Source organism: Carassius gibelio, chromosome A16, assembly GCF_023724105.1.
Source record: "Carassius gibelio isolate Cgi1373 ecotype wild population from Czech Republic chromosome A16, carGib1.2-hapl.c, whole genome shotgun sequence".
Lineage (NCBI taxonomy): Eukaryota > Metazoa > Chordata > Actinopteri > Cypriniformes > Cyprinidae > Carassius > Carassius gibelio.
The window spans coordinates 20343365-20356297 of NC_068386.1; the positions used below are offsets into that span (position 1 = coordinate 20343365).

Sequence of the window (12933 nt, forward strand, 5' to 3'; positions counted from 1 at the left end):
TTTGGATAAAAGTGTCTGCTAAATGCATAAATTTGTTTTAAATTTAATTTAGACAAAAAGGTTAATCTATGGCATTGAGTAGCACCTTTATTTTTAAGAGTGTAATTTATGACCTGTAAATCATAGAAGCATTTTCTACCTGCTGTGTCATAATGGTCTCCAGGCAACGATTGGGCCACAGAGTCATGACAAGTGTTTTTGGACAGAGGGCAGGTGTCCTCAAGAGACTCATAAAAGAAGTTTATTATTATTAAAATTAACAAGAGACCTCTGAGTTGGCACATGAAAAACAGATTTGTCAAAACTGGAAAAATATAAACCCGAACAAATGCTATTTGCAAAATCTTTCTGACAACCTCAATTTAATAAAAAAAATACTAATACTGACATTAAATCAATGTTCCTTAAAAAAAAAGGCTATTTATCACTGAATGTTTATCACTTTATCACTAAATATTGACTTTTATTTTGCCTGAACACTTAACAGACTGCCTGAGGCTCAGTATCTTTTTATCAAATTTGTGAAAACTGTAAAACCAGCCTGCAGGAAAAGATAAGTGCAAGATGGATTTTTAAATGGCTGAGTATACAGCTAAATGTTTTGGAAATTGCGGCACTTAAAACGATTTTGCGGGAATCTTACATGAAAAAGTTCAGGTTACATTAAGTGAAGCGCGTAATGTGTACTCCATGACCAGAGAACACATGCTTTCTGTTGCTTCATTCAAGAGCTTGGTTCACGCATGCTAATATCTCTGGCATCATAAGACCTTATTTAGAGTAAGAGTGACTGTCAGGCACTTCTATAAGTGAGTTTTAAATGAGTAATGTGTAGATCTGTTCTGCTCGAGTTTCAAAGTGTTCAGTCCAATTGGTAAAAAAAAAAAAACCTTTCAAAATAATGATTCACTGACAAACCAGAAATCACTCATGACCGTTTGCATTAGGCTATGGAGAACATGTAACATTGTTGTAAATGATGCTCTTTTTCTTGTCCAGACCAATTGTTTCGCTTCATAATACCACAATATATCATCAGGAACCAAAAGTATTAATTTAATGTTCCTTGAATAGGTTTTTTTTTTTTTTTTCATTTTATAAATCACCAAGGACCACGGTTTCAGCTAAAAAATATTTTTGGCCCGAGGGTGAGTAAACAGTAAATCTTTATTTTTGGGTGAACCATCCCTTTAAATTCTATATAAATAAAACTAATATTTACTAAAAAACTTAGAATATAAACATAAAAGTAAAAAGTCAGTAGTGGTGCAAACAAACATCTGGTTTTGAAATCAAGTGGCTTCCAGACTCTCGGATCCAAAATTAGGATGCAGTAAAGATAATACGCTGACATGCGCAAGCTAATGTTGAGATACACACTTCTGCAGAAAGCCATGTTTGAGGAGCTCCTGACAGGAAGTACCTTCATCATCACTCTTCAGCTTATTGTTTCACAGACATGAAGTATCTTCTGGCTGAAATCCTCTGGCTGGTCAGCATACACATAATGTCCTGCACCTCGTATGGCCTAAAACTAATGCATGTCAATAAGAAGTTTTACATTAGTTAAACAGTACACAGGCACAGCATAATATTAACAAGAACAAAATATGTGTATCAGAAGAGCCATAATAAATAATAATAAACTGTGGGTGTTTATTTTGAACCCCCGCAAAGATAGTGATGTAAAAGCAATATTCTCTCTTGTCTCTTTTTGTATAACTAAATTTCCAAATAATTCAAAGATTTCACGAAGGCATTGTAAAACTGAATAAAACCTTGTTCAGGCTTGTCCAGACCCAAATCAGATTTTTGTGCCAATCTGATTGAAATCCAAATATTTAGATTATCTGAAAGGCAACAAACTACATGAAATTAAATTTTTGAAAATCCATTTTGAACTACATTAGCCTCGTTCAGACTGTCAGCCCAAATCCAATTTGGGCAAATATGGATAGAATCTGGTTTAAGTAACTGACTGTCCACACAGTGAATTTCAACTGATCCATATAAGCACTCTTTAATGTTTACCTCGAAAAGGATTTGCAAATATTGGATTTCATGTATTTTGTTGCCTTTTTCAGGCATATGAACTTTCTAAATATGATCAGATTTCAATCAGATTCACAAAAAAGTTGGATTTGGGCAGACAGACAAAAGTCGGATTATTGGGTGGCTGGCAGTCTACATATAATGAATGCAAGAATACTGTTACTGCGAATATATGACACATGGTATGATTTCTTCTAATAATCCCATATATTCAAATAAGTTGCCAGTAGGGGTGCAGCGGATCGTAGATGAGCCGTGATCCTTACGGAGCAGGCCCCACTGTTCAGCACGGAATACCGTCGCAAGAGCTGTGCCAAGTGTGCGACTACACAGGGCCTCTCGCCTCTAGAGGGCCTCGCTCCTGGCCTGCATTTAATGTCAAGTCAGTTCACCTTTATTTATTCAGTGATGTCATCTCTGTTCAGTTTAAAAAGTATCTGTGCAATCAAGTGAATGATATCGCTGTAGATGAAGTGACACCTACTAAGCAAGAGGTGACGACAGCAAGGAACCGAAACTCCATCGGTGACAGAATGGAGAAAAAAACCTTGGGAGAAACCAGGCTCAGTTGGGGGGCCAGTTCTCCTCTGACCAGACGAAACCAGTAGTTCAATTCCAGGCTGCAGCAAAGTCAGATTGTGCAGGAGAATCATCTTGTCATTTATGTCTATTTTTTTTTTTTTTGTTTTTACACCCATTCTGTCATTTAAAAGACTATAATAGACATAACTGATATAGACAGTATAAGACCGTGTTAAAAATGTTTAACGCTGTTTGTTGTTAGGATTACAAAAAGTTGTAAAAGTGTTTTTAGGCTGGTCTGCCTCAGTGGTCCAAAAGCGCTCGTAAATGTTAACTTGATTGAGATGGCCAATCAAATCAAAGAAGGCGAGTCTTACTGTCACTGTCATAACGCAACGACAGTTCGTGGAAAGATGTAGTACTTTATTAGAAAACCGTTTTATCATAGAAATCAGGGGTTTAGCGTCTGTGTATGCAGGGCAGGCCTATTATGAAGGTGCATATGGGTCCGGGCGTATTGGGGGCCCGCCGAGCCGAGGGGGAACCTTTAATCTGACCCGAGGACATGTCTTTTTATTCTCTCTCTCTCTCTCTCTCTCTCTCTCTCTCTCTCTCTCTCTTTTTTTCTTCCCCTTTACACAGCTGCTGTTGCAGCAAATAGGCCAGTACAGGTTTGGAACATTTTATGTTTTTAAAATTCAAGTTTTTTTTAAAGCAAAGACCAAGCGGCCAGTGGCGAACTGAGTTGAGCATATGTTTGATCAATTGAGCCTTTTCAAATCAACATGACTTGCCTAAAATAAAATCTATAGACATAAAACACTTCACACAATTCACAATATTAATAAAAAAAACTAGATAAACGTGTTCTTTTAGATGCATATAAGTTACAGTTGTTTGTGCGGAAAGTGTAAGCTGAAGCGCGCTTTGCAGGACATTGAGGCCCCAGCACAATCACTTGAATTTTTTTTCTTAAGAGTAGAATCTTAACATATGCTATAATTTTTCCAAATAAAGGTAAGAGTAATACATCATTCGGAATTGTAAAGGGTCTACTTTTATTTCTGTGCACACACACTATTATCAAGTCTGTGCTTTTGTAAAATAAGGTAAACAAACAGAATGCGCTTTCTGTCATCTTGGTCTTGGGCAGGAGCGCTTCACAATAAATGATGAACCGAAACTCAGTGAATACTTGCCTCCTCACAGACATGATAAATATATTTAATAGAATGCTTTAAATACTTTGAAATTAAATAATTTAAATCGGAAACAAAAACACTTTCATTAAGTAGGCTAATCCATAAAGATGCATTTCTCTCTAAAGGTGCGCGTCCTCAAGAGATGGTGAGTCAGTATCGTCAACTTTATTTTGTGACACTTTTTTAATGGTGTTTGTGGTTCTGCCAAGATTGTGTTTGCATGCAGTTCAAATAGCCTTCGGGGCACGTTGAAAAATAATAACTAAATAAGATTGTCATAATATTTTTAAGGATAATGTCAAAATAACAATAACGAAATCGTGTTATATTGCATGAAGTTAATGTGAAAATTCCACCTATAGGCTACTCCACACAAAAAAAAATATATGTTGCATCCAACCTGTCATTTGATTGATTTCATGAAACATTAGTTTGTATTAAATTCTTATCTTTTTTTACATGTATTCATAAATCAAATATTTATTCATGTTTATTCCGTGCTGCAAATATTTACTTGCTGCTTGCGGGGAAGTCGTGGCCTAATGGTTAGAGAGTCGGACTCCCAATCGAAGGGTTGTGAGTTCTAGTCTCGGGCCGGCAGGAATTGTGGGTGGGGGTAGTGCATGTACAGCTCTCTCTCCACCTTCAATACCACGACTTAGGTGCCCTTGAGCAAGGCATCGAACCCCCAACTGCTCCCCGGGCGCCGCAGCAGAAATGGCTGCCCACTGCTCCGGTGTGTGCTCACAGTGTGTGTGTGTTCACTGCTCTGTGTGTGTGCATTTCGGATGGGTTAAATGCAGAGCACAAATTCTGAGTATGGGTCCCCATACTTGGCTGAATGTCACTTTCACTTCACTTTGAACTAACACGAATGTAGTCATTTCACTACAAATTTAAGTTTAAGAGTGTAAAACCACATTTATTGTTTGTAGTATTTTATTATAAAGTTGACAGAAGGCTGACACTTTGTGTTTTAATATAAGTAACAAAGCACAAAGCTTATTGTGATTATTGGGTGGCTTGCTTGCTAAATGATGAATGGACTTGAAAATGTTAAATATTATTTCCAAGCATTTATACCGTAAATAAAACAGCTTGTGAATACACATAACGTTAATCACTACCGAAAAATAAACAATAAGTTAACCGAGTTAGAGCCAATGACATTTGTCATAAATGAACATGACAAGAGACGTTTGCATTTTTGACTATTAGACATACGAATAAGAGTGAATGTGAACATTTAAAAAAAATATATATTATTTTTTTTTAAATAGTGTTAATTGATTACTACTTCATATGAAGAGCTCAGATGCAAAAGCCACTAAGTCCCTTTGGAAATTTTTGTCTTAAGTGAACTGAAACAGATGACCAGAAATCAGATGTGTGTCAGCGTTAGGTCCGTGCATTTGGTCTCAAAGAGACAGCAGCCAATAAATACCAGTATAAAACCACAGCTCTAACAAAAATGAATCTGTATTTAACTTAATTTAACAGCGAGCAATATTGTGTTAAACTTAATTATTACATTTCTGCACCTAAATTCTGATATTTGTAACTTTGATTTGTTGTTTTCATCTATGCTTATAATTTGTGTAATTTTTCTTGTTTTATTACTAACGTTATTATTTAAGTTAGTCATTTTACTGTGGTATAGAAGTATTAAAGAAAGTGATTTTTTTGTTTTTGTTTTTGCTGATCCAAAAAATGATCCAATCCATGACTCAAAATCTGTATATGATCTGAACCATGAATTCTTTTATCTGTTTCACCACTAGTTGCCAGGGCACCAGAATTTCTCCCATTGCTCCCAGTCCGTGCCATTTGCATGTGCAATATAGGCTATAATCTCAAAATATTATACCTTAAATTTCGATATTGCTATGACTTAATTCTCGCTATTTTGACTTCAATCTCAAAATACTTATCAATATCAATACTTTGGGAATTTCACAATTTTTCTCAAAATATTTAAAATTTTTACTCTTGTAATTTTCTCGACTTTAATCGTGTATTTGTTTTTTTGTTTTTTATGTGGCACCGTTTTGCAAATGCATTCATCTGTGTGATGTTGCAAAGATAAAGTATCTTTTAATAATACCTATAACTGTTATCTTAAAGAATCAAGAAAGGAAATGTGAAAGTCTCTATGAGTGACAGTGTTTGTTGAGCAGTGAATGGAGAACTCACAGTGAATGGAGAACTCTACATGGGAGTTTGGCCTCATTTCTTTGATTGAATTGCCGGAGTGGCCATCTAGCTGGAGCGTGAGCCATATATCACCATAATGGGGATGTCGCTGTGAATCAGGTCAGTTCTCTGCAGCATGGGCATCTTTGCCCAGCCATACGGAATGGTTATGTTTTTAAAGGCTGTTTCACCGCTAAAATGTTTTAATCATAACAAAGAACAGACCATTATGAGCCTTTCAACATTAACACATATATGTGACCCTGGACCACAAAACCAGTCTTAAGTGTACATTTTTATTGAGATTTATACATCATCTGAATAAGCTTTCGATCGATGTATGGTTTGTTAGGATCAGACAATATTTGGCAAAGAACTATCTGAATATCTCGATTCCGATGGTGCCAAAAAAAATCTAAATACTGAGAAAATCACCTTTAAAGTTGTCCAAATTAAGTTTTTAGCAACGCATATATTACTAATAAAAAAATATACAAAATATCTTCAGAAAACATGATCTTTACTTAATATCCTAATGATTTTTGGCATAAAAGAAAAACACTTTTTTTGACCATACAGTGTTTTTTTTATTTTAATTTTTTTTTTTTTTTTTTTGCAGCTATTTCTACAAATATACCGCAGCAACTTAAGGTTTTGGTCCAGGGTCACATGTATCTTGTACAAGACTATTTACAGCAAAAGTATAATATAGATAGACAGATAGATAGATTAGGTACCTTGGACTTTGGACATTAAGTTGGTAAATATCTTCTGTCACTCTGTTGTCATTAAATATAGCTGCAAATTTCCTTTTGAAGTATAGTCTCAGAGTCTGCACAAGTGTGGGACCTACAGAACAATGTAAAACACACATCTGTAAAAACAAAACTTTCAACACTTTCAACATTTAACACTTTAAACTATGTTAATATATATTCCACAGAACTATGCAAATTTACCTAAAAGAAAATCTGCAAATATAATGTGAAAAACTTAAATTCTGTCTGGGCTTGCTTGTGATGTTACAATCATCCTGTGTCAGGGGATTTCTGGGGATGAGGTTATGCCACGCCTAAAATACTGGGGACTTTCTGCCCAGGGGATATTATACTATTCTAGCACTCAAATAAAATGGTGACACATACTTTTTGGACTGATCTCAAATTAAGATACAACATGATCTAACATCATGTAAATATAGGAAAAGAGAGAAAGAGACAATACATATTATCCTAGATTAGTTATTTAAAAGCTAGCTTGATAAAATATGATTAGAACATCATCATTAATATTAATATTAGTGCTGTCAAATGATTAATTGCATCCAAAATAAACGTTTTTGTTTGCATGATGTATGTGTGTGTTCTGTGTATATTTATTATGTATATATAAATACACACTCATAAAGAATATATTTAAAAAACATTTACATGTCAATATGTATAACCATATAATTTATCTCATAAATAAAATTATTTAATATATAAACATAACATATCTTTCTGAAATATATAAATAATAAATACACACATACATATATTATGTAAACAAAAAACTTTTATTTTGTATGCGATTAATTGTTTGACAGCATTAATTAATCTATGAACTTCAGAACACAAATATTCAGATCCTAGAAAATTCTAGGGTTATTGCAAAAGCTAATTTCCTCTTGCAAAACAATTTTACTGCAGCATATACACAGAAGGCAATGTAATTAAGCTATGAGATATGAGGCAGGTCTGAGGTACGATAAGAGACATGCTCCAATTACTAAGGGAATAATTTCAGTGAAATTTCTTGGCTAAATCTGTCCCTGGGTTTTATTAATGACAGTCTTTATCAAATACTGTTCCACATCATTTAAGATATACAAGCACATCTTGAGCCCTAAGCTATCATTTCTCTTTCTCTCATTAATACGTTTATTACATTTGATTTGCACTCTCAGATTAGAGTATATCTTACCTAAAGGCCCAGCAAATCTGAGACCGGCGAGAGGGTTGAAAGGGCTCAGCATTGCCCCTATAGCTTTGATCCACACAGGAATGGGTCTATCTCGGTCTCCTGTTTTAGGACGCTCTGGAAAACCCCTCCACCAGAATCAGGTGCTTTACTCTGGACAGTGCGTAAAAAGAAGGAAATACTGTAATAAGTCTATGGCATATTTTCAATCACAGTTTCACCTACCACAGCAGTTACAACTAGATACACCTATCAAATTTTTTCTTTTTTTAGTAGCCATCTGTGCATTTTTATTTATAATAAAAATACAAATATTGGTTGAATAGGTTAGAAGCAAAACTACACTCATGGAAACAGCAATTCTAATGCCGTTGAAATCTGATGCTAACAAAAATAGTTTCAAATCAAATTCTGAGGTCAAACTGCTGACAGACAAAAGGTCGTGGGATATGGAGAAACAGGAAGGATGTGAAGAAAAGTGGTTTGCATCCTGAGTGCACAATTACAACAGCACAAAGAAATTAGTTTCGATTCATCAAAGGGCTGATTGAAAATCTAATTTTAATTTGAAACAGAACTGTAAATGTTTGAATTTAAATTTACAGAAATAGAACTACAATCGGGGGAAAATACACATAATGGCTATATGTTTAGTTTTTAATAATGTATTTCATTTTTCAGTATGGATTATGCAAAAACATTCACATCGCAATGGATTTGCAAAAATATTAGACAATATTAATGTGTGGAATATCATGTCAAAATTCATATTACTATATTTAACATATTAACTTAATGTTATGGACCACAGAGGAAACAACAGTTTGTTTACACTATGCTCTATTTCACCCCATATGCCAATATTTATTTTATCAAATACAAATTGTTTGATGCTGTGTTAAAGTAACACTACACTTTAAAAAAAAAGAAAAGAAAAAGAAAATAGGCTCATTTTCCAACTCCCCTATGTTACAAACACGCCAGGTTCCACCTCCACGCAATCACTACGCATGCCATCACCGGAATACTGATCACATCCACCTTATCCTCATCACCACCCAATCACCTCAGCACCTTAAAAACCACACACACGCACTCAGTCATTGTACGGTCACGTTCGCGACAAGGTCATTCCTGTATGCTTACTCTAAGGACTAACTCCTCTTCTACTTACCTCTCTTCAGCAATTCTCAGAAGACCCAGATCCCCAGTGTGCGTGTGTGGTTCACCTTCACCCCAGGACGTCTTCACCCAGCCTGCACGGATCCATCCTATCACTCATCCCTCACTACCTGCTCCTCTGCTTGTCTCTGTGTCAATAAACATCTTTATCTGTTACTCCTCAGCCTCCTGAGTGATCCATAACAGATGACCGGACCATCACCACCAGGCACAAGCATGAGCCTCACGGACCCCTTTCAAGATCTGGTTGATGCACTCCGAAAAACAATCATGGCTACACCTGCATCCCTAACACCAGCGAGCACTTCTGCCGACCATGTCAGCACTTCCTCACATCCCATTCACGCCAGTCCGATGGCCCGGCCAGCGCCCTACTCTGGTTCGGTGGAGGAATGCAGCGGTTTCCTCCTACAATGTTCGCTGGTCCTGGAGATGCAACCGCACTTATACCCTACTGAGAGATCAAAGGTAGCCTTTGTTATTTCACAGCTGCAAGGTAAAGCACTATTGTGGGCAGATTCTATATGGACTGAAAATAACCCAGTTATCCAGTCTTATTCTAACTTCATCGACCATTTCCGTGAAGTTTTTGGAAGACCTGCTTGGGACTCTTCCATTGGTGAGAAGCTGTATAATCTTAAACAGGGAAAAATGTCTGTCAATGAATATGCCCTTCAGTTTAGGACTCTAGCGGCCGCCAGTGCATGGAACGAACAGGCTTTACTGACTACCTACCGTCAGGGATACCGTCAGCTCAAGCTCGCTACCATGGCAATGCCGTCAGCCTACCAAGTCCACACTATCACCGGCAAACCGTTAAGCAGGAGATGCGTGAGCCATAATGTGGGTCCCATATCTCTCCAAACTGGACTACTCCACCACGTGGGAAATCCATCTTCTGGTTCTGGAGGAATCCACCGCTGATGTGACTCTAGGGCACCCGTGGTTGGACCAGCACAATCCGGTTATTTCCTGGAACACAGCAAAGTCCTGAAGTGGGACGAGGCCTGTTTCAAAACCTGTATCTCCGGTTGTCCAGTTCCAGTCACACCTTCCCCTGAACAACTTCCAGTCTATTCCACATCTATAGAGAGCCCAGTGGAAAACCAGTCCATCACAATCCCTCACTGCTACGACCCCTTCAGTGACGTCTTCTGCCCCAAACGAACCTCCAGGCTGCCTCCACACCGGCCGTGGAACTGTGCTATAGATCTGCTGCCGGGTGAACCAGTGCCTAAAGGAAGGATATATCCCCTATCCATTCCTGAGGAGAAGGCCATGGAGGATTACATCAAGGAGGTTCTGGCCCAGGGTTATATTCGTCCATCGACCTCCCCTGCTGCTTCGAGCTTTTTCTTTGTCGAGAAGGACGGAGGTTTGAGACCATTCATTGATTACCGGGCTCTCAATAACATTACAGTGAAGTTCAGGTATCCAATTCCCCTCATCCCAGCTGCCTTGGAACATCTCCGTGGTGCCATTGTATTCACCAAGTTGGACCTCCGCAGCGCCTACAACCTCATCCGGATACGTGAGGGGGATGAGTGGAAGACCGCCTTCATCACCCCTACTGGCCATTACGAATATTGTGTGATGCCCTATGGACTTGTTAACATTCCATGTTTCTCTCCTTAAACCTCACCATCCTTCTGTCTCTCCCTCCACAGAACCTGGCGAAGCCGAAGCCTCCCCTCCACTCCTCCTAGACGACGGCACAGCCTACACAGTCAGTGACATCCTGGACTCCCGGTGGCGTGGTGGACAACTGGAATACCTAATGGACTGGGAAGGATACGGTCCAGAGGAACATTCCTGGGTTACCCACGCAACGACATGCTGGATCCTACCTTACTCGATACCTTCCACTCCAATCATCCTGACCGACCAGCTCCCAGGGGAAGAGGACGTCCACCATGTCGTCGGGGTCCCCGGCCCTCAGGAGCAGGCTGTGGGGAGGGGGGTACTGTTACAAAAACGCCAGGTTCCACATCGCAATCACTATGCACGCCCTCACGTTCGCGACAAGGTCATTCCTGTATGCTTACTCTATGGACTAACTCCTCTTCTACTCCTCTCTCCAGCGATTCTCTGAAGACCCAGATCCCCAGTGTGCATGTGTGTGGTTCACCTTCACCCCAGGACATCTTCACCCAGCCTGCACGGATCCATCCTATCACTCATCCCTCACTACCTGCTCCTCTGCTTGTGTCTGTGTCAATAAAAATCTTTATCTGTTACTCCTCAGCCTCCCAAGTGATCCGTAACAGCCTAGAGTTAAATAGTTGATTTTTACAGTTTTTGAATCCATTCAGCTGATCTCCAGGTCTGGCAGTTGCACTTTAAGCCTAGGTAGCATACAGTAGATCATTGAATCTGATTAGAACATTAGCATCTCGCTCAAAAATGACCATCGAGTTTCTATATTTTTCCTATTTAAAACTGGACTTAGTCATTTTTTAGCGAAACGCTAACGGTCTAATCAGATTCAATGATCTATGCTAAGCTAAGCTAAAAGAGCTACCCCCAGACCCAGAGATTGGATTCGAAAATGGTAAAACTCAACTGTTAACTCTAGAGGAGTTGAAAAATGAGACTGTTTTAAAAAAAAAGTGGAGTGTTCCTTTAATTGTTTTGAGTAATAAGTATACTAATTAGTTTAGATATTTTAAAATTAAGCAAATAAATGGCCAAAATTTTTTCACAGTTAATAATGTAATTTGTTTTGTCTTAAAACTTGAGTAATGTTGTAACTGTGTTAAAGTTTTTTGAATTTCCAATGCATTAAAAAAACTCACGAAATGTCAAATCTAACATTCTGTCATTTGCTAAACTCCATTGTCAGGACCATTATTATATTGTTTATGATCACGAAAAAATACCATTAAAGGTGCAACAACCTTTAATTAATGACATCTGTGACTTTTTGTTAATTAATCAAAAGTACTTTAATGCTAAAATTTGCTTGTACATTTTAAGTATTTATTTAGAATCATAATAAATATATTTAATTGAACATGTGCTCTTTTTATTTTTCTTTAGTTACAAACATGGCTGGGTATGTGATTGTGTAGGATTCAGCCAGATATCCTACTAAGTTATGGCCTAATATAATCATACTTTCCAGACCCAGTTTCTCCCTCCACTGCTCAATGGACTCCACGAGTAATTGTAAGTTTTGAGCTGTCACAAGTCGGTCACACTCATCACAATACACTCCCTCACCTGAATATTAATCACCAGCACCTGTTCACCATTCAATCACCAATCTTCCCCAGCACTATATAAGCACACACCTCGGATCCTCAGTTGTCCGAACTTGTGACTGATCAGCGGAACTAGCCCCTGGTAAGTTACTTGAGTTGACTCCTGTTAATACTTACCTATTGTGTTTACCTTCTCTCTCTTATCTGCCTTATCTACCCCATAGCTCCAGTCTCTCTCTAGTGTTACTTCGATCAAAACCTCAACTACTCACCATCGCCGAGGTGTGTGCTCACCATCCTCCACTCTGGACACCCCAACTGACAACTCTTGTCACCCCATCCGGCAAGTACATGAACTGATTGTAAGGATCCTCATTACATTTCCATTTACTACTCACCCACTGTCATATTCTGCCTGCTTCAATAAAATAACCAGTCCATTTGTTACAGAAAATCGGACCCATAAAGGCTAATGATGAGCAAGCCCGATCCATTCCAAGAACGCCGCGGCAGTAACTGACACCTCACACCGCCACCCCAGCTTCTTTGGCAAGGGCTCATCCACCACAACATCCCGTATCTTCTTCGACGGCCAACAACATCTACTCTAGTCCAGT

The 12933-nt window shown here is 38.2% G+C and overlaps 1 pseudogene; it reads right to left on the minus strand.

Moving 5' to 3' along the window:
• Positions 1 to 1119: 1119 nt before the first annotated feature.
• Positions 1120 to 12613, minus strand: LOC128030226 (1-acylglycerol-3-phosphate O-acyltransferase ABHD5-like; annotated as a pseudogene).
• Positions 12614 to 12933: the final 320 nt, after the last annotated feature.